General features: G+C 24.6%; 1 protein-coding gene across 1 annotated transcript in view; it reads right to left on the minus strand.

Moving 5' to 3' along the window:
- Window positions 1-1,935: 1,935 nt before the first annotated feature.
- Window positions 1,936-6,112, minus strand: part of LOC108747903 — a 6,548-nt gene continuing 2,371 nt past the window's right edge. The window contains exon 4 of the transcript XR_001939275.1: window positions 1,936-1,947. The gene's annotated coding sequence lies outside the window, so the exon portion shown is untranslated. The remainder of the gene's footprint in view (window positions 1,948-6,112) is intronic.

A 6,112-nucleotide genomic window follows, 5' to 3' on the forward strand; every position in this document is an offset into this window, starting at 1 on the left:
TTGACCGAATTTTAGTATAAAATTTTTTTATTTTATCGTAATTATTTTCTAAAAACATATTTACTTATAATTGAAATAATTTTTTATTCATGTTCTAAATCACCAAACTTTTTATATTAGATACTATCACATAATATAAGAAAATTTGTATTATATTAGTTTCATAACTTTTTCATTTTGTTAAAAAATACATATAATACATCCCAAACAATATAAAATATTAAAAATATTAGAAGAATATTAGAATAGGAAGTGTTAGGTATGCAAAAAATATTCTGATTTTGATAATTTTATAGATATGATTTAAAAATTTTTTATCTTCCTGTTAAATATTAGTAAAAAGTCATCGCGTATTTTTAAAAGACATCTATCAGTAAAAACCGCAATTACTTTCTTACCAACAATATAAATATATCTTAATAGAGTAAAGTTTCAGTTTTAAAAATCTCTTTTTTAAATTATACGATACGACAATTTTTAATGGAGTTATGAGCAATTAAAGTCAAAATAATTCTTTTATTTAATCCGCGATAACTCAGTAATCAAAAGTCGTAGGAATATTAAAAAAAAACGATTTTGTAGGGAAAGTATCAAGCTTTCACGATAGGTAATCGAAAATTTTCTCAAATTCGTTTTGGACACGTTACAAATCCACAAAGTGAGAAGAAAATTTTTCGTCTTTTTCAGTTCGTAGTTTTTGGTATGTAAAAATTATCAAACTCATATAAACTTAAAAAATGTGATAAGCTTTTAAAAGTAGAGATTTCAAGCTTTAAAACCCTTTTTTTAAATTTGAATTTCATTCATTATTGACGAAGATATTGTATATACAACTTTGAGCTAAAAAATACGCGATGACTTTTTACTACACCTAATATTTGATATGTCAATTTTTTATTGTATTTAATATTACATCTATTAAGAAATGGCCTTTATTGATTACTTAGTAAGTACTTAGCAAAGTACAAGGTAGTTGCATAAGTTATTTAATGACATGACTCTATCATCAGACATGACTCTATCACATTGATGTATTAATACAACGCGTTAAACAAATTAAATGCAGAAATTTATAAAGAAATATAAAAAGAAATGTTTCTAATATAATTAAAAATAAATAGCATAGTGTCAAGTTTACTTGTTAAATTGTAATACTCTTGTAACAAGTTTACTTGTTAAATTGTAATACTAATAATTTTTAATAAAAATAACGTAGATTTTTTTACGCTACTTAATTATAGTTCATTTTTTCTATAGAATTGGAGAAAACAGAAGAATAAATTAAATTAAAATATTCTAAATTGTACTTTTTATTAAAATTGTTTGATTAAGATTATTTCTGTCTACAAGATTTCTAATGCACTTTTTTAAAAACAAGTGTACAACATGTTAACTGTCAACATAAAAAACATTGCACAAAAAATGACAAGTTTAATGATCATGAGGGTATCGTGGAATTCTTTTCGAGGACAGACGTTTTTATCAGCTCAGAGATTACCGTGCGCTAACCGGACTAAGAATAAAAAAAAAGGTGAGATTTTGCTAATATATTGAAAAAAACGTCACAGCACCAATTTTATTCTTGACATTTACAACAATTTTTAACGTTAATAAATTTCATTTGGATATTTTTACAACCTTTAACGTCCCCTTGTATCTTATTTTGAAGAGGAAAAATGTTACATTTTGTACATCATGTAACTCTTTTACTTATTTTTTTAAAGATATTTTTTTTTAAAAAGACAATACAGCTACTACAAAATGTTTAAATCTTCAATATTATTATTGTTTGTTCAAACTAACAGAAGTAAATATTAAAAATTACTTATATGGTCTTATAGAAGAAAGCAATATTTTATGTAACAGCAAGAAACTCACACAAGGTCAAAAGTAAAGTTGTATGTTTTTTAAAATTAAAAATAAAAAAAATTTCAATAAAGTACATCACTAATTGGCCAATTTAAAATAACATATTCTCTCATTAGTAAAGCAGTGGAAAATTATTAGGTACCGATATGAATGAATGTGCACTAACGAGATTCTCTTAAAATAAAATAATTAATAAAAAATTTCGGGAGAGTCTGAATCCTTAAATCCCTCCTCCCCTCCCCCTGGATACGCTCATGCTAACGATTACAATAAAACAATGAGAATAAGATTGTGCTTACAGTCAATAAAAGATTGACATTATTTAAAACACATTGATGGTATCACAGTGATTGTTCCAATTCTTTATTTCAATAAAGATTTTACACAACTTCTTTAAAAGAAGATGTCCATGGTATAGAAGGATTTCTACCTTAGAGATGGAATCTCTAAAACCCATAAATTCATTTAGAGTATGATGAAATCTATTGCCTAATACTAAATTTCACTTTTTTATTGGCAAGGAAAGTTGAAGATATCAACAATATAATATTATAGGATCATATATGTGTGATAATACAAACTATAGAGATCAAAACAATAAACGGTCTAGCTGAATCTTAATGTTTGTATGATTCTTATGTGAATTTATATACGTATGCAGTCCCCAGAAACGCGCGCCGAATGATTTTTTGATCTTGAAATGCTAACTCTACTAAACTATCGCAGTAATATCATGAGTCAAATTGACTAGCAATTTAACAAATTTTACTTATTCGCACCTTTAAAACAATCTTAATAATATTGAATGACATATTAAAATCTGTAAATAATTAATTCTTATTGCAAAAAATATTATCTCGGCCGGGAGTCGAACCTGGATCTCTTGCATTCCGTTCACGGAATGCAGCCTCGGTAGTCTAAAGGCTTAGGACACTCGTACGGAATGCAAGAGATCCAAATTCGATTAAGAGTGGAGAGGGAATACCGCTGGCGTGCCTGGGCCCCGGGATGCTCATTTTTTGGGTGATAGATTTCATCATACTCTAAATTTATGGGTTTCCATCCAGAGGTTCCATCTCTAAGACAGAAATTCTCCTATACACGTGGGCAACCTTCTTTATGATTATCGTTATTAAACGCAAAAAGAGAAATAATTAAATTACTAATAAACATAAATTAAACATATATAAATTTTTTTATTAGAGATGTATCGGATATCCGGGAAGTATTTGGATCTGATCTTATTCTTTTTTACTGTCCGGCCATCGGCTATCGCTGCGCCGGATAGCTGGATATCAGTAATATCCAGTAATATATCCAGTTGAAATTTTATATTGTTGAAAGCCTGTGTTATTTTAATGCAGAATTCTATTCTTATTAGCTGAATTTCTTACACAATTCATTTTTTTTCTTTTTTTAGTTTATGTAATCTAGTCGTTTATCATAAACGACTAGATTACATAAACTATTCAATCTAATAATGTAAAAACAATTTTGCAATTGAAGTTTAAAAATACATATCATTATTTACATTCAACTAGAATTATGATTTTTAATCTCTAACATTTTACCTATTTTCATTGAAGATGAGTTTTTCAAGTATCAGGATTTTTTATAAATAATTCTAATTTTTTTAGCAAAGGTATATAATTAATAAAAAATTGTCAATAGAAAATTTGACTGTATGATTAAAAACTAAAAAGATTAAATTAATAAAATCTCAAATAAGACAAAAAAAAGTTAAACAACTAGAAACTATTCAATCTAGTAATGTAAAAGCGATTTCTTCTTTTTCTTTTCATGTTGGAAAGATAAAGAAAATTATTATCGTTATTTTTTCCTTGCTTTTCTTTTTCCTTTCTTTCTTTAAATAGAATAGAGAAATTGTATTGAATATCCGGAAAAAATATAAAATCCAGTCAGATAATTGATCTACCCGGTGTTACATTCTTTCCGGATATCCGATGTTCGAAATTTTATAATATCCAATACTTCATTAATTTTTATCGATAAAATTATATATTTTTAGACTAATTCAGTAACAAAATATTGTTCGATTAATACAAAATCTCTTCTCGTCACTTAAATTTCAATTCTTTTATTATTGACTCTTAATCGACAGTTGATAGCTTTGCAGAATAATGTCAGTGCGGAAATATACTTATCGATGCACAGTAAATATCACGCTTTTCTTTACAGATTTATGATAAAAAATATTTATTATATAAAAACAAAATGTAATTCTGTTTCTATATTTTGTATTTGTGAATAAAAATTAAATAAAAATATTATAAAATTTGTGTAGTCTTTATTGATGCAATTTTTATAATGACGCAATATAAAATATTAATTATCAAATTTTTATTTTCTTTATATTTTTTAATGTCATTACAATTTTAATGTAAAGTAACTTATAAACTTTAGAAATTATAATATTTAAATTAATTACAATCATGTTTTAGATAGCCCAGTAAAAAATTTTTCATGTATGAATATGTATGAATATGTATAAATATATATATTAATATTCATAAACATGTATAATTATTTAAATATGTCTATACATGTTTATATGTTCTCCTTTTTTTTATAAAATTACTTTTTAATAATAAAATGTGTAATAGAAATAATAATAGTAATGTGAGAACATTAAAAGGGTAATTTTCACACTAGCATATTTGTTTAAAAAAAAATCAAGTTTGAAGAAACGTAAAAAAATTACTTACGTATAATGATATATAAAATTATACATAATTGTGTATGAGCAACTTTTTTTATATTTTTCCAAACATGTTTTTTTCTAAAACAAACAATGAAAAAATTATTCTTTTAATTATTTTTTATGTTTTCACATTACTATTATTATTTCCATTACACACAAAAGTAATTTTACATTAGAAAAAAGGATAAACATATATAGACATATTTCATATATAATTATACATGTTTATGAATATTTATATACGTTTATACATATTCATGCATAAAATATTTTCTATATTGCACCTTTTTTTACGAATAAGAAAAGACAATATTTAGTCCTATATCGTTCTATAAAAACTTAATATTTTTATCTAAATGAATTTATTTTAGAAATATGATTGCGCCTTGTTTAGCAATTGTTTCTTTTGATTGGTGCATGCAAGAAAATAAGCTATAAAATAATACATAATAAACATAAAAATCATATGCAGCATGCAGCGCTCAATGAACGAATTCCAGCATACATCAGAGCAGCACAACTGTATACATGTTATTCAAGGAATCGAGCATCGTGTGATTCCACCTTTATTACTCGGATTTTCAACATAATCTAAAGCATTAAAATCTGATTATAATGGCGTGCAATCATATTTCTAAAATAAATTCATTTAAATAAGAGTACGTATATGTATTAGTTCAACATATAACTATCAAGTGGCGCTTTATATTTAAATAATATACTCACATAAAACGATCTTAATTTCAATCTTATTATTGTTGATATTTTTAATTTATAAATATAATTTATTTAAAGAATCGAATGGTACATTTAATTTAACAAACACTATTTTATTAAATTTGTTGTATCTCATGCAATACAACAACAATATTATAATAATATAATAACAAATTATAGAAAATAGATTCTTTGCAATTATAAATAACCTATATTGCTAAAAATAACAATATTATTTTTAATATTATATAATGATATTATTTCGAATAAATTTATTTTAAATCTCTTTTATTCCTTTGATAAGGCTAAATAATTTTTTTATATATGTCATACAATGTAATTATTATTATTATAAAGCCACTAAAATAAATCCTATTATATTTTTAATATGTATATATATTTATATACGTACATTTCTTATGCTATTAAAAACAATGAATAATTATTCTTTAAAACTTTAAATGAATCACAAACATAGACGAAAATTTTCTTATGGAGAATATAGAACTTTCAACATCCTCCAGAGTTCCTGTGTGTGTTGAATTCCACACCCCGAATTTGGGGTATTATATGTTAATGTTTTATAAATTTAAAAAATTTTTGAGTAATTTGACAAAAAATCAGTACTTGACCCGAGTAACACAATTTGTTGGCAAAACATTAGTTAAACATTGGCATACATTGGAAATATAGTGAGCCAATGTTGCCAATAAATTGTGCTACTAGAATACGGTATATATGTATAGAAATATATTTCATACAAAGAGATAAAATGTTTATTTTAAATACTCCCCCCCCCCCCCA

This window comes from Trachymyrmex septentrionalis, unplaced genomic scaffold (genome assembly GCF_001594115.1).
Source record: "Trachymyrmex septentrionalis isolate Tsep2-gDNA-1 unplaced genomic scaffold, Tsep1.0 scaffold202, whole genome shotgun sequence".
NCBI classification, from domain to species: domain Eukaryota; kingdom Metazoa; phylum Arthropoda; class Insecta; order Hymenoptera; family Formicidae; genus Trachymyrmex; species Trachymyrmex septentrionalis.